This window comes from Gopherus evgoodei, chromosome 24 (assembly GCF_007399415.2).
Source record: "Gopherus evgoodei ecotype Sinaloan lineage chromosome 24, rGopEvg1_v1.p, whole genome shotgun sequence".
NCBI classification, from domain to species: domain Eukaryota; kingdom Metazoa; phylum Chordata; order Testudines; family Testudinidae; genus Gopherus; species Gopherus evgoodei.
The window spans coordinates 1,052,107-1,075,016 of record NC_044345.1 but is presented as its reverse complement, the minus strand read 5'-3'; positions in this window follow the sequence as shown (position 1 = coordinate 1,075,016).

Below are 22,910 nucleotides of genomic sequence, written 5' to 3'. Positions count from 1 at the left end.
GCTCAGGGGTGGGGCAGAGCCCTGACCCCCAGCTCCCTTTGGCTGAGGGCTGTGTCAGGCCACATCAGCAGCAGGGCCTAGCCAGGCAGTGGGGTAGGCACATGCCCTGCTGCAGCCAGCAATGGGGGGTGCAGTGCAGCCCCCTGCCCCAGAGAAGGTGGGGACTGGGGAGCCAGGCCAGGGCAGGGGAGCAGGGCCTTCCCCCCAGGGGTCCATTAGAGGCATTTTTGGTTAATTATTGGCACCTGCTTCCTCTGGCAGTGGCCCCTTCCCCCCCCCCCCCCCATGGCGGCTAATTGGCTCACAATCCTGGAGGGGGGAGTTGGGCTGTAGGCTGCAGAAAGGCCAGAGCTACAGTGAGCAAGAGCAGCTGGTGGGGCATGAGCGGCCTGGCCCAGCCCAGGGTGAGCTTTGCAGGGGGCTGCTGGGGGGAGCTGAAGCTGTGTCGATGGGAGTGGCATGGGCTGGGGCAGCAGCGGGGGACCCTGGCTGGGGGGAGGCACACTGATGGAGTGGGAGCAGCAGGGGGCCATGGCAGGAGTGGGGGCCATTGCTGTGGGGGGCTGTGGCAGTGGGGGGACACAGTGGCAGGGGTTGTGGCCATGGCTGGGGGGGCAGCAGCAGGGGGCCATGGCAGGGGCGGGGGCCATTGCTGTGGGGGGTGTCACGGACTCATAGATCGTTCCCACTCGTGGCCCCGTGCGGTCCGTGGGGGGTGCCCCTTTCAGTGCGACAGCCCTTCTCGGGGGGCCACTCTCTCTCGGGGTCAGGCCCCTCCACCTCCTGGAGCCGCACATCTGTGAGCTTTAGCACACCTGTTTCTCGCCGTGGCCCCCTCAGGGAGTCCTCTCGATCTGGGGCCCTGGGCCTCCTCACCCCCGAAGGGGGCAATGCCCCCTGTTCTCTAGCCCAGAGCGACTCTCAGCCAGCATAAAACAGGAGGGTTTATTGAGCATCTGAACCCAGCACAGGAAACTCTCAGGGCCTCAGCACAGCATATCCAAGTCTCCCCTGCATTCAGGTGGGCTCTGCCTGCTCCCCCTCTCCAGCCCAGAGCCCCCCTGCTCCCCGCTGGGCCTCCGATATCCCCGGGCCCAAACCCCCTCTGTCCCTTGTCTTCTCTCCAGGTAAACAGGGTCGCCTGGTCCTTCTCTCCCCTCTCCTGTCTTCTGGCCCCTGTGGCTGGAACCAGCTGGTCAGGTCACCGGGGTCCTCTCCCCGCAGCCCATTGTCCCCCACTGGCCAGAACTGGCTGTGACTCCTGATCTGGGTCACCAGGTCACCTGTCACTGGGGTCTCCATCCTCCAGGCCATTTGCTGGGGTCCCAAGTTCCCTCTTGGGTCCTGTGTACCAACAAACTCCCTCTCCCCTCGCCTTCTTAAACCAGTAACACCTGGGGACACTGAGTCCACCCCCTCTGCACGCAAACCACTGGAAAACATGGAAAAACCTAAGAAAATCCCCCACTTTGTCACAGGGGCCTGTGGCTGGGGGGGGCACCAGTGGGGGAGGCCCTTTTTTTGGTGGTGGGGGCCGTGAGGCCAGAGACGTGCCAGGCTCCAGGTACTGCTTGGCTTGCTGGCTGGCTGGTGGAAACAGGACCAGGGTCAACGGACCCATGGCAAATCCAGTGCTGTGGGATTATGGGACTTCAATCCCACTCGCTAAAGGCAGGTGGGGCCTGCACCAGGGGTGGGCAGTGGGATGGCACCTGCCCCCTCACTGAATGGCCTCTCAGCTAGTGGGAGGGAGCAACAGGCTGGGACTGGGTCTGCCCTGTGCCCTGTTTGGGGGAGGCAGGGGGCTTAGCAGGTCACTAATCTTTCCTAATGACAAGGACGGAAGCCGGATGCTCCTGGCCGTGCCCTGTTCCCCCATGGCTCAGGCTGTGCCCAGCCCAGGCCAGTGTGTGGGTACCTGAGTGTAGGGCACCATGCGCGTCAGTCAGTGACTGCATGTTCTCTGTGTGTGTGTGTCCCCCGATTCACTGTGTGTCTGGCCACACAACCAGTGTCAGTGCACAGGTGTGAATGCCCCATGGCTGTTCCATGTGTGTCTGGGAGCGCCGTGTATATCTGCTTGCACAGGTACTTGTGTGTCTTTGTGCGCTGTGTCTGCACGGGGAGGCACATTCCCAGCCTGTGTTTGCTGGAGCCAAGCTCCATCCTGCTTTGTGATGGGCACCGTGGCAGGCACTCGCCATGCTGGAGGATCCCAGCTTTCACTAGCAGCACCCGAAAGCTGTGCCAGGGGCTGGTGCTGCGTCTCTACGAGCCAGTTCTCCGCATTCATTGATCTGGCTGCTGGTTCCGTTTGATCTTCCCCAGGTGCAGGCGCTACTAACGAGCCTCAGTAGCCAACGGCAGCTACCCACTGCCTGCCTCACCCAGTGCCCCACCGCCTGCTGGGCCACGCCAGCTCCAGACTCCCTGGCCCACAGTGAGAACTGGGCTCCGGGACCCCTGAGCCACTGGCAGCACTGGGTGCTCTCTCTAGGCTGAGCTGGGATTGCACCCGCAGCCACCCATGGGCGGCAGCCAGCAGGAGGAGGGGAGGCAGATGTGAGCATAAGAGTCCCAGCCCCAGGCTGGACCCCACTACCTGCTGCAGTGCCCCTTGGCCACCTGTGACCTGTACCTGCCCCTGCAGCAGCCCCCAGGCCTTGCAGGTGAGAGCAGTGACCCGGGCAGGCTTGTGGCCAGCAGCACTTAGAGCTGCCAGCACATCAACGCGAGTGAATTCTTTGGCGTGGATGCGGGAGATGCGGTGACAGCAGCTCCATGCAGAATGCCAGAGCCAGTTGAGGGCAGGGCCGGGCGGAGCCAGTCGCATGCACAGGGTCACTCTCACCACACTGACTCTCTCTGAGACAGAGGGTGGTGACAGAGGGTGTGTGCCATGACTGCTGGCTGGGGAGCACATGCATGTTCAGACTGTCACGTGTGCTGCCGGGGAGGACACGGGTGGCCCCTCTCTTTGGGAGGCAGGGCTGGGGCTGGCTCCCCGGTAGGGGCTGCTCAGACAGGTCCAGGGTGCACCCCTCATCATAACACAGCAACAGGGGGTGTCTTCTCTCAGCACCCCACCTCCCTGGGGACCCTCTGCAGGCTGGACTAGCCCTGGCATTAGCCTAACTGGCCACCAGAGGGCCAAGTGACCCGTGCCAAGCCTTGGCCCCACAACCACTCCATCACCACTGTCTGGGGCAGGGCAGCCCTGTGCCCCCTTCCTCCCCACACCCGCTTGGTGGGGCTGGGTGCCCGGGTTGGAGGCAGAGGAAGCAGCCTGGAGCTGCTTCCACCTTGGGCGGAGAATGGCCATGTCCTGGTTCTGGCACCGCAGGGAGCTATCAGGCTTTGTGAGGCACCATCCGAGGGGTGCGGGGGGGGCTGCCCTTGAGAGCCCAGCAAAGGGCCTGGGAGCTGCTGTAGCCTGGGGAGGCGCAGCCTCTGCAGAGTGGCTCCGGCTCGGTGCGGCTGTGGAGCGAAGGGGCCATTTGTTTTTGTTTGGGCCCCCGCTGGGCCGCCGCGTTGCTCAGGCGAGCGCTGATCTATGGCTGCCGTCCCCCCGCACGCAGCAGGGCTCTCTAAAAAGCCTCTTATAAGCGCTGCATTATTAAAAATCCCCCGCGCCATCACTCACGGCCCGGCTCCGAGCGGGGTGCAGGCGCTGGAGCACAGCGATTAATATTGCAGGGCCAGAAAGCTCCTCCTGGCCTTTTCTGTTATTTCCCAGTCGCTCTCAGCCACGTAACCCCTGGTATTTATTGACTTGTTTGCCTCTCAGTGACGCTGGCGGGGCCACGCCTGGGCCCCTTGGCCTGGCCCTAGGACAGCTGCTCAGCTGGGTGGATCCCAGAAATTCCTGGCCCTGCAGCCACAGGCTGCCAGAAAGGCCAGGGCCTCGGGGCCTATGGAGGTGACACCAGCTAACGGGCTTGGCTGGGCAGCTCCAGGGGGGCCGGGCAGAGCCCCCGTAGCAGGTGCTGCCACCTTCTCGCCCTGCCTGGGGAAATATCACCCCCCCCGGGGAGAGATGTGCTCAGAGCACATGGCAGGGAGGCTCAGGGGACACCTGGGTTCCAGGCCTTGTGCTGGTTGTCACGGAGTCACCGGGCGATGCTCTGGAACTGCTCCCCACCAAGCCAGGCAGGACTTTGGGGAGCCTCCTCTCCCTTGGAGCAGACTGTCTCCAGGACAAGAAGCTCACACGGCTTCACCTCCTGGGTCTCTCCTTGGAGCATTCAGCATCCTCTGCCCCTCCGTGTGCTTCCCACAGCGAGTCCACCCCAGCGGGGTCCTGGGGAAGCCACAGGGTCCTGCACCCCCACTTCACAGTCAGACGTGACTCTTAGCCAGCCAGTAAAACAGAGGTTTATTATATGACAGGGACATGGTCTAAAACAGAGCTTGTAGATACAGCGAACGGGATCCCTCAGCCAGGTCCATTCTGAGACCCAGTGGGCCAGACCCCCTTGTCTGCCCTCACTTCCCCTCCCCAGCCAGCCCCAAACTGAAACCCCCACCAGCCCCTCCTTTCTAGCCTTTGTCTCTTTCCCGGGCTAGGAGGTCACCTGATCTCTTTGTTCACCTTTAACCATCCCTTTGCAGGGAGGGAAGCGCCCCGGCCATTTGTTGCCAGGAGACAGAGTGTCAGCCATTTATGCGCACTGGAGACTTAAGAAATGCATAGGGGAAACTGAGGCACCCACAGAGTATTCAGAGAAAACATTAAGAACAGTCCCACTTTGTCACACTGGTCACATGATCTCCTGGGTGTCTCAGTTTCCTCTCTGCACCGTGGCTGAGGCCACCGCTCCACCCGTGGGGTGTGGTGCTTGTGGATTAACCTGGCGCTGGTGCTGCTCTCTGGAGGTGAGCAGAGCCCTGTAACCACAGCAGGTCATTGTCACAATTCAGCGCTCCCGGCACTGGCACCACACCCACCTACGGGTGCCCCTCCCCATCACCACCAAAGCCTCCATCACTTGGGGAGGGCACTGCACCGAGCCCCAATTCCTCCCCAGTCTGCCTGCCAGGACCCCAGAGCCTAGTCCCATGCTGGGAGTGTGTGTGCGGGGGAATGCATAGGAAGCGAGCTCCCAGACAACAGGCCTTAGGCAGTGGGGGGCCTTTACTGAGGATGGGGGGAAATCGACCAGGGACAGGGCCCTGCACTGGGGGGGCTGTGAGATGGGGCAGGTTTAGTGGCAGAGACAGCGGCCCCAGTGCTGGGACACTGTTTGCCAGGGCAGAACCCCAGGCCGTAGCCTGTGTGGGTCGGTCCTGCCCCAGCCTCTGGGCATTGCCAGACTGTGGCGCCCCCAGGCTCAGCTGGCGCTGGGTGAGGAGGCCTGTCCCTCTGCCATGTCCCAGGCCCTGGTATGGGGCCCACGCTGCCACCTCTCCACCCCCTCTCATCTACCCGCCCCCTTGTCTGTATGGCTGGAGCCCTGCAGGTGTCTGGTCCTGGCTGGAGGTCTCCTGGCTACCCCGCCTCTCCCGGCGGGGGGCGCTGTAGGGGGGCAGGAGCCCCAGCTGCGGGAGCGCTCCCAGCTCGTAGCCACTCCCAGCTGCGTAGCACAGGATGAGAACAGCCCCGGGCCATGAATGGAGACTGGGCAGAGCCGACTGGCGCAGTCCCTGCTGGAGGTTCTCACGCCCACACAGCCACTCACAGCCGGGCGTCCTTGATACCCTCAGCCCAGGCTGTGCCAGGCGGGGCAGCAGAGCGGTGCCAGCAGAGTCCTCGGGTCTCCCTTCTCTGGGATGACTGCAGCACACGGGATCAATGGTCAATGTCCTGCAGCCACAGGCTGGTCTGGTCGGCGTCCCCAGCCCCACCTCCACTTGGGGCCCCGCAGACACTAACTGCAGCCTAGTCTGTGTGCGGCTGGAGCAGGATATTGATGCCGCGTGTCACCCACTGTTGGATTAAACGTCACTTAAGCGCCGGCGCCAGGCAGCTCCTGGAGCTGCAGTCTGGCACGGTCGGGGCTAGTGGCACAGCTGGGGCTCCAACTCCACAGGGCTCGCTGGGGGGAGGTGGTCTGTGTTACAGGAGGCAGGGGCCAGTGTCTGGCCCCCCTTGGAGTTGGAGTCGGGGAGCGGGGGACTGGTCTGCAGACCCATGCTGCGGTGATGTGCTCACAGCTGGGTCCATACAAGGGCCTGGAGCATGTTCCCAGAGTCCTTAGCTCTGCTGTCCCTCCGAATCCCCTGCCAGCATTGTCCCGAGTGCTAGCAGGGGCTTGGTGGTTTGTGGAAAACTGTTAAAATTACAGGTGAATTCCCTTAAATTGTAAGGGGATTCCTGCTTGCAGGCTAGGGTGCTTGTGGGGAAGTCCTGGGTTGGGGCAGTCTGCAGAGGGCCAGCCTGGAGCGAACTGGGGCGAGTTGGGAGCAGCCTGCTTTGTCTCTCTCTGTTGGCGTTCTGGATTCTTGGTCTGGATAAAGACAGCAGAGCATGTAGGAATTTTTTTCTAATTGCTGTTTGTATGCAGTGCACAAAACAGGCTTGAGAGCAGGAGTCCATCAGCTCTTGTCCTCTGCATCAGATCTACCCTCAATCCTGACCTGCTGCCCCCGCTACGCTACCCCAGCCCTGCCACTGCCCCTCCAGTCCTGCCCGCAGTCCCCGGCTGCCCACCAGAGGGACTGCCCCAATTCCTAGTCCAGAGATACCCGGCTCTCTCAGACCCTCCCTTGCTGGGCTCTGCAGCGGGATGGTGACAGTCTGGGAGCCGCTTACGTGTCAGAGAGGGAGGGCAACTCTCAGAGCACCTGTCAGGCAGCTCTGGACTCTTTCCCTCTCTCCTCTTGGCAAGCCCAGCCGAGTCCCTGCAGCTTCTCCAAGGCAGGAGCTGAGGGAAGCTCTGGCTGTGGCTCCATCACTCTTCACACCTTGCCTGGCATTTTCTTGGAAGTGCTCACAGCTGTGCCCGCCCCCCCATGCCTGGTTCAGCTTCAGTCTCGTGCTTTGCCTGTGGGGCGGTCCCCAGTCAGAGACAGTGCAGGGGGACACCATGCTCTGATCTTCTGGCTGGAGCAGGGGAAGGATCCATCTTGTATCTGGGATCCTCCTCCTCCCACTATGTGGCCTCCTACAAGCCAGGACTCCTGGTTACATTCCTGGTGCTGCTCGACTCTGCCTGGGACCTCAGGCAAGTTTTCCTCCCCCTACTCAGTCTTAGCCTCTCCATCCTGACCCCTCTGGGTGGGGGGCGGCAGGATGATGAGCTGGAGGGCCTGGGGTCCGCAGGGGGGGAGGGGAGGCGAGAGCTCCAAAGGGCCTGGGCCTCCCAGGGCAAAGACCCCCCCCAGAGTTCAGGCTTAGCGGAGTAGTGGCCATTACTGGCCATCCTGGTGCTGCAGGCCCAGGCCAGTGTGTGGAGGTGACAGAAGGAGGTCTGGGGGGGTGTCCCTGTCTGGGTGTCCTTGGGGGGCTGGTCCCTGTCTTGGGAGGAAGGTCTAGGGGTGAGGGATAGGTCTAGGGGCAGGATTGTGAGGGGGCACAGCTCTGGGTGGGGGAAGGTCTAGGGGCAGGGTGCTGAGGGGGTGCAGGTCTGGGGAGGAAGGTCTAGGGGTGAGGGATAGGTCTAGGGGCAGGATCGTGAGGGGGAACAGCTCTGGGTGGGCGAAGGTCTAGGGGCAGGGTGCAGGTCTGGGGAGGAAGGTCTAGGGGTGAGGGATAGGTCTAGGGGCAGGATCGTGAGGGGGCACAGCTCTGGGTGGGGGAAGGTCTAGGGGCAGGGTGCTGAGGGGGTGCAGGTCTGGGGGGGGAAGGTCTGGGGGTGAGGTCCCTGTATGGGGGGGGAAGGGTTCCAGACAGACACGTGACTGGTCTGGTGGTAGGGGCATGGAGCTAGCTCAGGCAGGTGCTGCAGGGGGATGAGGGGGGTGGGTGTCAAGGGCTGATCTGGACCAACCCCACTGAGCCAGGGATTCCCCTCCCCTTTCGCTCCCAACCTGCTGCGTGAGCGCGGGGAGCAGCTGGGGCCCTGCCCTGGGCTCCCCTCCCGCTGGCTTCCCCCAGCCCGGGGGGCCCAGAGCCGCTGCAGCGCTGGGGGCACTGGCCCGGGTGTGAACTGCTGGGAAGCCGCAGGGCCGTGCGAGGCGCAGGCTGCTCTCGCTGTGCCGTGTTTATGGCTGTGTCCGGCCCCGGCCCCGGCCCCCAGCAATCCATCACTGCTCGATCCACCGCCAGCCCCGCTCCTGGGAGATGGCCTAATTGGCTTCTGAGCGCTGAGACCTGGCAACCCCACCCCCCGTGGCCTTGCCCTGCTGGGGACTGGGCAGGGTGGCACAGGGCAGGCAGTGTCCTGCCCTCTCTGCAGGGGGCGCTGGCTGCCCTCCCAGGCCCTGGTGGCGTGGGGCCACCCACTGCATGGGGGGCTAAACCTGCTCCCCCAGCCCTGGCTGCAGCACCCCCAACCCTCACATGATCCCCCACTGCAGCTCCCTCCCCCAGGCCTGGGGGCTGCAGGCTGAATGGCCAGAGGAGAGGGGGTGACAGTCGCTGTGCCAATGGGGCAGAAGGGGGTGGGGGCTGCACTAGGCCTACACGCACAAATAAAGTGACGATGAAAGACGTGTCTCGTCCCTTTGCCCCCATCCGCTCCCTCCATGTGCCTGTCTCGCCCGTGTTCAACCTCTAGCTGACATGCCTCTCCCGTTGGACCCACATCCCGCTGCCTTGGGCTCTGCTCCCATGCCTGTGCTGGAGGGGGCCAGTTCCTGGTGGCTGTGGCCATGCTGGGGGGGCAGTGCCCTGTGGCGTGGCCACGCTGGGGGGAGCGGCGGTACCATGTGGCTGTGGCATGCCTCGGGGGTGCAGTACCTGTGGCCGTGGAATGCCCATGCTGGGGAGGGCAGTGCCCCCTGCACGGCTGCCTGTGGTGGGGGCAACACGCTCCCAGCCAGCAGCACGGCTGATAATCATCTCATGCACTCCCTTCCCGGGACTATAATTTAGGGCTGTTGTCAAAAATCAAATTAGCAGCAGCAGCTGCTCGTGTTGTGGGGACAGGCCGGAGCCGGGCGCCGTGTTCTGTGATTAGCCGCTCTGACAAGGCCCCGCACTCAGCCTCATCCATCACCCGCCTCCCCCCACCTTTCGCTGCTGAAAGGGGCAGCGCTGCCCTGCCCACCCCCACGTGGGGAGCCTGGTTCGTATTGCAGGAAGACCCCCCGGGCGATGAGCACTGATGCGGACACGGTGTGGGGGAGGCTGCGCGGTGGGTGGTGATGGGGACCAACCGAAGAGGGAGGGAAGGGAAAATGGAGCTAGCAGGGGGCAGTGAACTCTGCACCCCCCTGTCCCCTTCATCCCCTGCCCTGCTGGAGCTGGGCCGGTTCATGTCCCTTTCTCCAGGTGCCCCATCTGCCCCTCGCCAGCCATGCTTGGCACTGCCAGTGGGACTGGGTGGGCAGAGCCAGGCGGGGCGGGCAGGAGTGGCTGGGTGGAGCCAGGCAGGGCTGGGGGCTCAGCGGGGATGGGGCTGCCAGTGGATGGTAGAAGAAGCAGCTGCTGCCAGTGTGTGCCAGGTGGGCTGAGCTGGGTGAGTCATGGGTGCGCCAGGGGGGAGGGACACGCTGAGGGCCGGGCACTATGCCTGCACAGCCAGCCAGGCAGCCAGAGGCACCATGCCTGCATGGCTAGCCCTACCCGTTCTTGGCCACTGCACCTGTGGGCAAAGCAATCCCAGCCCCCCCCCCCGCCGGGCATAGCCAGGAACACGCTACCAGGCAGCTGCCAGGTGTATTGGGTTTTTCTTGCCCCCATGGCCAGTCCCTGCCCCAAGGCGCTTGCAGTCCCAGTAGGAAGGGAGAGGGACACCTGCTCCAATGGTCCTGGAGCATTGTAACCTGGGACTGGCTCCGCCCAAGAGCCTGGTGGCCTGTGATTGGCTAGTCTTGGGGGTGTGGTGGCCTGCGATTGGTTATAACTACAGCGATTGTGGGGAGGGTGGTGCTGGCTTGGGGGCTCCTGTGACATGGGGACAGGCACCTGCCTGCAGAGGTGTCTCCCAGCCCTCCCCAGGGGCCTGTCCCCAAAGCATTGGTGTGAGCAGTCTAGGGGGGCTGGCTGAGTGGGGTATGTTGGGATGGAAGCCTCTGAGCAGGCTGCTCGGGGTTCTGGGGCATTGTTACTTTGGGTGAGATGGTGCTGAGGGGCCACTGGAGCCAGGTTACCCCCAGCCATTATCCAAGGCTGGGGATGGGGCTCTTAGTGCATGGGGTGTATGCACTAGTGAAAAGATCCCTGTGCACAAACGGCACACGCTGCCCTGGCCTCCCAGCTGCAGCACTTCTCCCTCCTGAGGAAACAGAAGTGGCTAGATCCTGGTGAAGAACCTCTCGGCTCTGCAGCGATTCTGGAGTCAGGAAAATATGCATGACTGACTCCCAGAGCCTTGGTGGAGGCTGATCTCCTCTGACAGGCTGGCGCGCCGTCTCCGCTGCTGCCCGACAAAGGCAGTGCTCACACAGTGGGTGCAAAACTGGCAGGGCTGTTGGTAGCTGTTTTGCATCATTAATTAACCCTCTGTGATTCTGCACCATTAAACTCTCGTCAAATTAGTGAGACGCTAATTAAGAAATCAACCCGGCTTTTTCTCTAGGAGCGAAGCTCACCTACTGCCTGACCCACACACCCAGCCTCACTAGGCAAAGCCAGCTTCTCCCTCTGCTCAGCAGAGCCGGCCTGCACTTGACGGGTCACAGTCTGGCAGAGCTGGGAGAGGGCAGGCTCCGGTCTGCAGCCCCAGTGGGGAAAACAGCTGTTTCCCATGCACTGCTGGGTCAGCTGGATGTGGCCCTGAGGCCATAGGGACACATACCCAGAGCTGAGTGCTGCTTGGTGACTCTGGGATGGTGTCTACATGAACCCCCCTCCTGCTGGCCCCACGCACATCCTGCAGAGCAGGTCTCGAATTCGGTGCAAGGGCCATTAGTGGCCTGACAAGGCAGACCAGCACAGCCAAGGTGCAATAGCCCCAAATCCTTTGCGCTGGGCCTGGGCCGGTGGGTCTAGTGCCTTGAGGGCAGCACCCATCCCTCAGCTGGCAGTAGGGTCCTCTCCTGTTGCCTCCCAGCCCTGGCGGTACCTAGGGTTTCTCCTGACTCCTGGGGATCAGCGAGCACCCTGGCCGGGCCAGGCTTCAGCCCCTGTGGACAGACAGATGAACACCTCTGCAGAGTCCCTGTGCCTCCCGCTCGCTCTCCAGAACAGAGTCGCTGCCTTACTGAGTCTGCAGGCGGCTCCTGAGGTGCCAGCCACTCCAGCCAGCTCTCCGGAGTGTTACGCTGTGCAGGCAAACTGAGAAATACCCCCCAGCCCCTCGCCAGGGTTCCCGCACCTGTGCTGTGCCAGTGCCCCCCAGCTGCTCCCCCCGGCCCAGCCCCTCGCCTGGGTCCCTGCACCTGTGCTGTGCCAGTGCCCCCCAGCTGCTCCCCCCGGCCCAGCCCCTCGCCTGGGTCCCTGCACCTGTGCTGTGCCAGTGCCCCCCCAGCTGCTCCCCCCGGCCCAGCCCCTCGCCTGGGTCCCTGCACCTGTGCTGTGCCAGTGCCCCCCAGCTGCTCCCCCCGGCCTAGCCCCTCGCCTGGGTCCCTGCACCTGTGCTGTGCCAGTGCCCCCCCAGCTGCTCCCCCCGGCCCAGCCCCTCGCCTGGGTCCCTGCACCTGTGCTGTGCCAGTGCCCCCCAGCTGCTCCCCTTGGACCAGCCCCTCGCCCAGGTTCCCAGCCCCACACAGTCCTGCTTCTCCTACATGCTGTCCGCACCTGCTGGGCCTTCCCCTCCCCTCCAGTTTGCATTTGGTATTTCAGGAAATGGCTCTGCTGTCCGACCCCTGCACGCTGTGCTGGATGCAGGGCTAATGGAGCATTCTGGATGGAGCTGATGTGCTCAGAGATTTCAGATGCTTCCTGGTTTGCATTCTTGCTAAGTCGCTCTGCAAAAACTTCCCTGCACTGTGAAGGTGGCGTCTGTGAAGGGAGAGGAGGCGGCAGGGCTGGACTTTGGAGGCCCAGGTCAGAGCTGCCAATGCCATGTGGTCACTGGGAATTCTCTGTGCAGCCCCATGCGCCCAGCCGCCTCGTCTCCCCCTCAGCCCCACACAGTCTGAGCCACCCCATCTCTCCTTCAACCTGGTATGGCCCCACCCCCATCCAGCCCAGCCCCAAGAGCCCAGCTGGGCTGGCACAAATGCCCTGGTGCCCTCAGAGCACCCAGTGCCCTGAGTTTGGAGGTGTTCCTGCCTCGTGCCCTCTGTCTCTGGGGAGGCAGTGAGGAGGTCAGGCGGTGGGGGTGGGAGTGACCAGAGCTGCGGAAATGTGAGGGGAGGCTGCAGCTGGGCGCTGGGCCCCACTGTTTGGGTTGTGAAATGACAGAGCTCCAGGCTCCTCTTGTCAGCTCCGGAGCTCCCGCCCCTCCGGGGGCAGCTGCATAGCTGCAGAGGGTGTGTGCACACGGAGGAGTTGGCACTGGCTCGAGATGCAGCCGGGATGGGGAAGCGCTGGGCTCCAAGGGCGTCTGAACTGCCCTGGGCCCTGCAGGAGCAGCATCATGTCCCCAGCCACCAGGGACCCATGCGGAGCACTCGTCCAGGACTCGCATGCAGCCACCTCTGAGATGCAGCATGGGATCTTACTAGGTGCTGCGATGCAGCCATGTCTGGGGTGTAGCATGGGGCTGGACTGGGGTTCATGAGGGCCCAGCTTTGCTCTAGAGTCCCAAGCTCAGGGGCCCTTGTGCTGGCACTAATGACTGCGTCACTCATGGCTTTCAGAGGGCTGGGAATGGCTCATCCTAGACCCCTGGGGATCCAGGGGGCTCCTGAATAAGGGTCCACCCCCCAGGGGATTCCAGGGCAGAGTCTGTGATGGGCTTACGGGCAGGGCCGGCACTTCCATTTAGGCGACCTAGGCGGTCGCCTATGGCGCCAGGATTTGGGAGGGCGGCAGACTGCTCCAGTGGACCTCCCGCAGGCGTTTCTGCGGATGGTCCGCTGGTTCCGCGGCTCCGGTGGAGCATCCGCAGGCACGCCTGTGACAGGTCCACTGGAGCCGCGGGACCGGTGAGCCGGCCCTGCGCCTATGGCGCCAAAAACCCTGGTGCCATTCCTGCTTACGGGTAGGAGGGCCCAGGACAACCTGTGCAGGCCTGAGCTCATTAGTAATGGGACAGGCGGCTTGGCTCTAGAAGCCTGCATGTCCCTCGTGAACCTTGCACAACTGCCTCTCACATGCTCCTCTTGCACACCCGTGCCAGGCGTTTCTGTCTCTGGTCGGACCTGTGCTGGGGAGGCTGAAAGGTGCCTAGGTGACTGGGCTCAGGGTGTCCAGCCCTGGCTGTGCACAGGAGCAGGAGCCCTGTGTCCTTGGAGCCCTTGTGAGAAGCCTGCCTGGGGAAGTGACCAGGAGGTTCCTTTACCCTGCGCTGCCTAGCTCATGAAGACTCTGAATTGGCCTCAGCTCTTCGTCTGCTCCTGGGGGCTATTGATTGTGCCCCTGCCAGCGGCTGCAGCTCAGTTCTCAGCTCAACTCCGGTGGCCTCTGTAGATAAACGCTCCCCTCCGCCTGACTCAGTTCTGTTCTGACGGCCACGGGCTGGATGGGCGATGAACATCCCAGGCCTGTGCATGGGACTCTCACCAGCACCCTGCTTCTACCGACGCACTCCCAGTGTCCCTTGCTCTAAAACGTCGTGCCCAGGCCCCCCCGCTCCCAGCCTAGCGCTCTCCCTTGCCAAGCCTGCCACGTTGCTGCCTGGGGAGCTCCGTGGTCACCTTGCCCAGGAACTTCTCAAATGGGGGCTGGCACCAGCTGCTTTAGAGGAAGGTGCCAGAGAGGCCGGGATGGGATACCCTCCCCTGGGGAAAGCTCCAGCCCCTTCCAATAGTCCTGGGTCATCTTCACCCTTCCCATTATTTCCCTTTCCCATAGAAAGGTTTGAGCCTTGTTTTGAGTCCTCTTGAGCTCTTGGCCTCCATAAACCCTGTGGCCATGAGTTCCACAGGTCAATTGTGGGCCAAGTGATGAAATCTTCCCTTTTGCTGCGCTGTGCTGGGTGTTTCTCCAGGCTGCTCCCCACCCCCATGGGAACATGCCCGTTGCTGCTCCTTGTACCAGCGTTCACCACTCTCGGGTTTTCACTGAGGGGCTGGGCCAGTCCCAGGGTTTGCTCTTGCGTTAATGGTACCTTCTGTGGAAGCTCCTTACAGAGAACGCACTGGGGTCGGGGAGAGCACCCCCTGCTGACCCCGCCCTGCTCCCCACAGCACAGCGCCCCCTAGCACCACACTGGGGTCGGGGAGAGCACCCCCTGCTGACCCCGCCCTGCTCCCCACAGCACAGCGCCCCCTAGCACCGCACTGGGGTCGGGGAGAGCACCCCCTGCTGACCCCGCCCTGCTCCCCACAGCACAGCGCCCCCTAGCACCGCACTGGGGTCGGGGAGAGCACCCCCTGCTGACCCCGCCCTGCTCCCCACAGCACAGCGCCCCCTAGCACCGCACTGGGGTCGGGGAGAGCACCCCCTGCTGACCCCGCCCTGCTCCCCACAGCACAGCGCCCCCTAGCACCACACTGGGGTCAGGGGAGAGCACCCCCTGCTGACCCCGCCCTGCTCCCCACAGCACAGCGCCCCCTAGCACCGCACTGGGGTCGGGGAGAGCACCCCCTGCTGACCCCGCCCTGCTCCCCACAGCACAGCGCCCCCTAGCACCGCACTGGGGTCGGGGAGAGCACCCCCTGCTGACCCCGCCCTGCTCCCCACAGCACAGCGCCCCCTAGCACCGCACTGGGGTCGGGGAGAGCACCCCCTGCTGACCCCGCCCTGCTCCCCACAGCACAGCGCCCCCTAGCACCGCACTGGGGTCGGGGAGAGCACCCCCTGCTGACCCCGCCCTGCTCCCCACAGCACAGCGCCCCCTAGCACCGCACTGGGGTCGGGGAGAGCACCCCCTGCTGACCCCGCCCTGCTCCCCACAGCACAGCGCCCCCTAGCACCGCACTGGGGTCGGGGAGAGCACCCCCTGCTGACCCCGCCCTGCTCCCCACAGCACAGCGCCCCCTAGCACCGCACTGGGGTCGGGGAGAGCACCCCCTGCTGACCCCGCCCTGCTCCCCACAGCACAGCGCCCCCTAGCACCACACTGGGGTCAGGGAGAGCACCCCCTGCTGACCCCGCCCTGCTCCCCACAGCACAGCGCCCCCTAGCACCGCACTGGGGTCGGGGAGAGCACCCCCTGCTGACCCCGCCCTGCTCCCCACAGCACAGCGCCCCCTAGCACCGCACTGGGGTCGGGGAGAGCACCCCCTGCTGACCCCGCCCTGCTCCCCACAGCACAACACCCATAGCATCGGTACTGATGGCCAGAGGAGTGGGCCGCCTGCTGACCCTGTGCTGTTCTTTGCAGCACTGTAGCTGCTCTTGCCGATCTGTAGGGGAAGCTGCAGGGCCCAGAGACCTTCTTTAGCCCTTCCCCAAGAGGGGTCTGCCTCTGCCCATCTCACCCCCGGAGCCCCTGGCTCCGGGCTGTGCCCTTGCTCCCCCCCACGCATTGGTGGGTCAGGGTGCTCTCGGGAAGGCTGAGGGTGGGGCTGGCGCTGGGCGGGAGCAGGCTGCAATGCGATTATCTCTGGGGAGGAGCGGTGCCCTTGTGGCTCTGTTCAGCATGCCAGGCCGGGTGTGCCTGGCCCTGAGGAGCTCTGTGTGGCATTATGTGTGCACCGTGCTCCCTCTCCAATAACTAACTCCATTGAGATGCAGATTCCCCCGGGTGCGCTCTCAATGCTCTGGCTTTTGAAAGAGAACACAGGAGCTGGGGCACTCGGACGGCCCCTGGGACATAATCCCCGACCCCTGTACTGCTTTCCATAATCCCCTTTGATTGCTGGGCTCGGGCGGGGTGGCGCTCGGCTCAGCTCTCTCAGGATGGCCTGTGAATCCCCGCGGCCGGGCTCTGGGGTCACAGCTGGGCAGCGAGCCCAGCTGGGCAGGGTGTGTGGGACTGCGGACTCCTCATCCCATGCCTGTGCAGTGGGCTGTGTGCTCCCAGCTGGCACAGGGTGTGTGAGTGGGGAGTCCGGGGATCATGGGTGCTGCTGTCCCCAGCTGGGGAGGTGAGTCTCAGGGCATTCCAAGCCTGAGTCCCCGGTGGCCAGGATCCATTCCCATTTGCCAGGTGTTGGAGAGGGCCAGTGCTGTGGCTGCTCTGAGACGCTGACGCAGAACGAGCAGCCGTGACACCTTCATTCAAGTGTAAAGACCAGCACATGGAGAAAAAAGGACCCACGAAGAGTGGAGGCCGCTGAGCCCAGAGCACCGGGTTCAAAGGAGGCTGCAGGCCAGCGTGGGGTGTGGGGAGGCAGCGGGCGGTAGGAGTCAGGTCCCACTGCAATGGCTGGGTTCCCTGGTCCTACTGTCATCTTGGCAGTGCAGTGTGGAAAAGGCTTCCGGGTTCCAGTCTGACAGCGTGGCAAGGGGTGTCTCACCCCCAAGAGGGGGACGTGGGGTCTGACACACCCAGGGTAGCTCCTTGCAGCCTCTAGGCTCCTGCTGTTTTCATGTCAGTTGATGGGCCGTGTGTCTGAGCATGTCAACCAGCATGCGTGCCCTTCTGTGGGATGGCGGTGTGCATGCATGTTGTGGCATGCCTGCATGCGTGTGTTTTCATGTCGCTGGGTGACAGCACATTTGCACTCATAAGTCTTGCTCCTGGGTGTCTGCATGTGTTGTGTCTACTTGCATGCGAGTGGCCAGGCGTGTGTCTCAACGTGTCTGCACATGTTATTTATGTGATGCTCTTGTGTCAGTGCGTGACCCCCTGACCAAGTGTGTTTGGAGTGCCCTCCTCGCTGGTGTGTAACTATCATGTTTCCCCGTGTCCTGCTCAACACGCCCTGGCAGGCTGGAAAGGCCGAGCTCAGCATGTTCTGGGATTTGTGGGCGTGGCTGGTGAATATTTCATACCCTCATTTACTGAGCCTGGTCTTCGTTACACTCCTACCTTCTCCTCTCGCATTTGCTCCATGTTTATTTATTTAATGAATTATTTATCCCTTCTTGCTCCGCTGATCGCTGCACAGCCAGCTCTGCTGTCAGCCCCCAGCTCCTCGGGACCAGCGCGATGATTTATTGAACGCTGTCTCTGCTTTGCGGTTGCAACATTCTGTCACCGGAAGCTGTGGTTAAATATTAACCAGGGCAGGAGAAGGCAGCTCCCTTCCCCGGCCCGTATGGCAGGATCTCCCAGGTATGAGGGGGGATCCCAGCACGGAGGTGCCACGACTCCGGTCCCACTGTGGTAATGCCACGCTGCCTCCTGGCAGGGCAGGGCAGCTTGTGCCAGGCAGGGCACTCGCCTCCCACCCCATGATGCCCTGAGCTGAGAATCTACCACATCGGGGGCCCATGGGGCCCTGTGGCCCACGGGTGCGCTGAGCTGGGCCCAGGCTGCTCGCCCCTCTGCACGCTCAGGCATGTCTGCACCCCTGCTCCCACCTGGGACTCACCCTGGCCATGGTGGATCTCACACAGGCCCTGCTCGTTCCTGGCCTTGCCTGAAATGGACAATGGTGTGAGCCTGGCCTGGTGCAGGCAGGAGCGGGGTCCAGTGCGGCACGGGGAGGGCAGGGCAGGGCAGGGCAGGGCACCGTGGCCATGCTGCAGGCTCCAGCAAGCCAAGAAGCCCCACAGGTTGTTGGGTTGCCCTGCAACCCAGCTCCCCATGGGGCCAATTTGGGAGCGAACACCACAGAGAAACAGCCTCTAATGAGGGGCTGGGGGGAGCAGCTGGTGGGGGCCCTTGGGATCCCGGCCTGGACCGGGACCAGCCTGCCCCAGGCGGCAGTGAAACCCAGCCAGAAAATAACAGCGAGGCCTGGGGAGCGCAGGAGCCGGTGGGATGGAGCCGGCTGGACCATCCCGGGCACTCCCACAGAGCCTCGCGAAGGGCCCTGCTGCCGGGGAATCCTCAGGTCACGGGTTTGGCTCCTGGGGCCTTTCACAGGCTGGACCCAGTGGCCATGTCTGTGGTGCTTGGCCACGCTCCCCTCTCCATGAGACATGCTCTAGGCCATGAGCCAGGCGAGGGGCCCCTCCCAGGAGCAGCCAGTTCTCACCGAGGGGCCCGGGCTCTTGGTCCCCCCATGACCAGCCCATGGAGACCAGTTCCCTCCCCACTCAGCCTCATGGGGGCCAGATTCCATCCCCATTCCCAGACCCCAATTGCCCCATTGGCTGCTGAGTAGGAAGCCATGGGGCCAGCTGCTTTTCCCCCACCCCCAGGGGCTGAGGTCCACTCTAAGGACCCTGGCCAGGGCTCTGCCCCCTTCTATGGCTGCCCTGGGAGATGTGGCCTCCTGGGACGGGTGGCAGGATCTCGGTTCTGGACCGTGGGCGGGAGGGGAAGCCCCAGGTCACAGCAGCCCCAGCATAGGGTCTCACCCAGCCCCACCCCGAGTCCCGTGTGCCCTGCCCTGTGTGGGGGTGGGCCCAGTGACGAGGGGCAGCACTGCCACGGGCGTGGAGAGAGGTTCGCTGACGTCACTGACTGGCAGTGGGGGGAGCAGGGACAGAGAGCTGCGTTCCCAGCAGGGGGGACCGCGGGGCAGAGGGGTATCCAAGGTCACCATCCAGCGGGGATGGGGAAGCCCTGTGGCTCATATGGTGAAACTCGCAACCTCACGGGGCCCTGGCAGCAGCCTCTTCCCTCTGCCCCAGCTCCTCCCCAGTGGTGGCCAGCCTGGGGCTGCAGGGCCCGAGGGAACGGCCAGCCAGAGGCTGGTGCTGGGAGCTCTCCCGCAGTGACAGGCCCAGGAGAGGGAGCCAGGGACAGCGCCTGGAAACCCTCCCTGCACGTGGGAACGGGAGCCGCCTGCCACAGAAGTGGGGAAGTGACTCAGTGCCGAGTGACAAACAGCCTCCCCCTCACGCTGCGGCCAGACACATGGGCACTTGGACTCCCTCCCCACTAGGTGCCGGCCCCTCCGCCCCGACCTGCACGGACCCACCCAAGCAGTGCCCAGCCTTCTCCTGCAGCCTGCCGCTGGCAGGGGGGTGCTGGGCAGCGGGGCAGCAGGCAGGGCAGGCCCTGCTGCCGGTGGGCGTGTGTGTGGTTGGCCAGGCCCAGGGGTGCATGTGTTGTGTTTGATTGGCTTGTGTGTTGCTCTGGGTGGAGGGTGCAAATGTGTGTGTGTAGGTGTGTGTAGGTGTGCTTTTGCTGTCTGCCTCTCTGTGTAGGTGTGAGTGCATCTCTGTATGTGCGAGCCGGGAGAGAGAGAGATTTCTGTGCGGATGGGTGTGTTTGTGTGTCTCCGGGAAGAGGCACGTGCAGTGCTGTGTGGGGGCGTTTCCATGTGTGTCACCATGCAGGGGGTTCCATGGGGAGGTGTGTGTTGCTCGGTGTTTGTGGCGTTTCCTTGGGGAGACGTGCGTCGCCATACATGTGGGGTGTTTCTACATGAAAACACTGCACATAACAGTTCCCAGCCCCTGACTGCCAGAGGCTGGGACTGGATGACGGGATAACAACCCTGTTCTGTTCATTCCCTCTGCAGCCCCTGGCACTGGCCACTGCCAGAGACCGGGCACTGGGCTAGCTGGACCGTGGCTGTTATGTTCCTAAGCATGTTTCTTAAGCATGTGAGTTGCCTTGTCAGGGCTCCATGTTGCTGCGTTTCCATCTATCCTGGAGTAATCAGCACAGCTCCCACTGAGCCTGCTTTGCGGCTGGGTGGCAGAAAGGCCCAGGGTGGTGGTTCTGAGCCCCAATAACTCCTCTGCAGAGACCCCTGGACGGAGAGTTCTTGGAGCCAGCCCTGGTCCTGCGTCAGCCCAAGCGTCTCTGAGTACGGCTGCTATGCAGCTTAAGCCCAGGGTTGGTAGAACCCAAGTTAGCAGCCCCTGGGTTTGTTAACTAAGGGGATATCTGCAATGCATGTCCTGGCACTGCCTTGGGCTCGCGGGGCGTGTGCGACTTCAACCTTTGGGCTCAGGCGGCAGTGCTGGGACCCTCTCACCGCATCTATGCGCATTTGTAAGCCAGGTTAGGAGTTGCTGAACCCTGGGTTCCAACCCGGGACCCCAGCATCTGCACTGCGTTATGCGGGACTGAATCCAGCCCCCCCATCGCCCCGCCTTAGACTCATAGACTCATAGACTCTAGGACTGGAAGGGACCTCAAGAGGTCATCAAGTCCAGTCCCCTGCCCTCATGGCAGGACCAAATACTGTCTAGACCACCCCTGATAGACATTTATCTAACCTACTCTTAAATATCTCCAGAGATGGAGATTCCACAACTTCCCTAGGCAATCTATTCCAGTGTTTAACTACCCTGACAGTTAGAAACTTTTTCCTAATGTCCAACCTAAATCTCCCTTGCTGCAGTTTAAGCCTATTGCTTCTTGTTCTACCATTGGAGGCTAAGGTGAACAAGTTTTCTCCCTCCTCCTGATGACACCCTTTTAGATACCTGAAAACTGCTATCATGTCCCCTCTCAGTCTTCTCTTTTCCAAACTAAACAAACCCAATTCCTTCAGCCTTCCTTCATAGGTCATGTTCTCAAGACCTTTAATCATTCTTGTTGCTCTTCTCTGGACCCTCTCCAATTTCCCCACATCTTTCTTGAAATGCGGTGCCCAGAACTGGACACAATACTGCAGTTGAGGCCTAACCAGCGCAGAGTAAAGCGGAAGAATGACTTCTCGTGTCTTGCTCACCACACACCTGTTAATGCATCCCAGAATCACGTTTGCTTTTTTTGCAACAGTATCACACTGTTGACTCATATTAAGCTTGTGGTCCACTATGATCCCTAGATCTCTTTCTGCCATACTCCTTCCTAGACAGTCTCTTCCCATTCTGTATGTGTGAAACTGATTGTTCCTTCCTAAGTGGAGCACTTTGCATTTATCTTTATTGAACTTCATCCTGTTTAGCTCAGACCATTTCTCCAATTTGTCCAGATCATTTTGAATTTTGACCCTGTCCTCCTGTGCCTAGTGCCCTCCCAAAATGTGTCTGCTCCAGCCCTTTGTGAGAAAACTTGACTGTCCAGAGGACAAAGAAAGTTGCCTGTGGCATTGTGGGATACTTTTGGGGGACTCTCGCAGCAGGAGTCCAGTGGGGCTGTGTCTTCACAGCAAAGCAAGAGGGCTTGAACCCTGGGCTCCAGCTTGACTCAGTCTGGGGCTGTGTGCGGAGAGGCCCTCCCCCCTGGAGCCCTGGGACCCTGCATCTAGCCCTGCGTTAGCATGATCTGTGTGTAGATGGAAGGGGTCAGGCTTGAGCCTGAGTGCGACCCTGGGGCTTACTTTGCCATATAGACATGCTCTCAGCATTCCAGTTCCCAGTGCGTGTGCAGGGGGAGGGCCCCTCCATCCCATCCCTCCTGGTACCCCCTGGAGAGAGGTGGCATCGGGAGCTTCCCCCTGTCACACTGCTCTCAACGAAGCACCAGCCCGGCCTCCTGCACCGCCTCTCCCAGCCAGTCAGCACCCCCACCCTGTGGGCATACTGGAGCCAGGTCCCCCTGACGGGAAAGGTGCCATGTCCCATCCCAGCCCCCCTGAGCCAGCTGGTCCCTGTGCCCTGGGGCCAGATGGGAGCCGGTGCCCCCTACGGGGACCATGCCGCTGCTCCTCCTCTGCCCCAGGCCCTGTTTCACAGGGTGGATCAGCAACTGCAGAGAACAGGCAGAGTGGTGGGAGGTGGCGCTCCTGGGCTGGGCACCATCCCTCACCACCCAGTGTGAGCAGGAATGGCCCAGCACCCCTGGGGGCCTGTCCCAGTGGGGCAGCCCAGACACCCTCACCCCTTCCCTGCTTTCTGCACCCTCTCCCTGCCCCATGCTCCCCGCTCCCATTCCTTTGCCTTCCTCCCAACCCCTCCCCCTATGGCCATTGGGAGCCTCTTGCATGTGGTCTATTTTCTTCACTTCACTTCTTCAGATGAATAATTAATAGAGGCTTTTTTGGTCTTTCTTGTTTCACCAGCTGCCTCCCCCCTCCTGGCGGGGGCTCCTGCCAGCACCTCCCCCCCAAGCCGTAGGTGGCATCGTCCTGCTCTGCTCACGGTCTGGGGGCTCCGAGGGCTGGGGAAGAGCTGTGGCTCACAGTTTCTGGAGGAAGAGGTGGCCGTGGCTCTGAACTGCCACCATGGCACCAGCAGGAGGGTACGTTTCTCCCAGCGCAGCCTGCTGGCCACCCATGGCACAGAGTGGGAAACTGAGGCTGGGAGAAAGGCAGGGGCTTACAGGACAGCGGAGCTGGGAACTGGGTCCAAGAGGCCTGGCAGGTGCATTCAGAAGGAAGAGTGTCACAGATTAACTGCGTCTGACGCCATGGAGTCAAGGAACCGGCCCAACGGGGCGGCCACCCCACTCCCTCGCTTGCCTGTGGCCCCATTAGACTGGGGAGTGGGATGCAGCATCTGCTCAGCCTGGTTTTCAGGGCTCTGAGCCCCTTCCGTGCCCTGGACTCTGAATGGACTCGGGCGCCCAGCGTGGCACAGAACCAGGCCCCTTTGCAGCGTCTTAGGCTGGGCAGCCCAGGCCAGCGGACACTGTAGGAGCAATGGGGGAGGGATAGCTCAGTGGTTTGCGCCTTGGCCTGCTAAACCCAGGGTTGTGAGTTCAGTCCTTGAGGGGACCAATTGGGGATTGGCCCTGCTTTGAGCAAGGGGTTGGACTAGAACCACCTGAGGTCCCTTCCAACCCTGATATTCTATGAATGTGGGGCAGCCCCCCTCTGCCCAGCACACCTTGGGGTGCTGGGAAAGCACATTGGCCTCCTCAGCTGCCAGCCACTCCCTAGGGTTGTGCCATATCAGTTGCCAATCCAGCACTGGCCCAGGTCCAGGAAGCCTTCCTGTTGTAAGGAGGTGTCATAACCAGGCAGGGAGG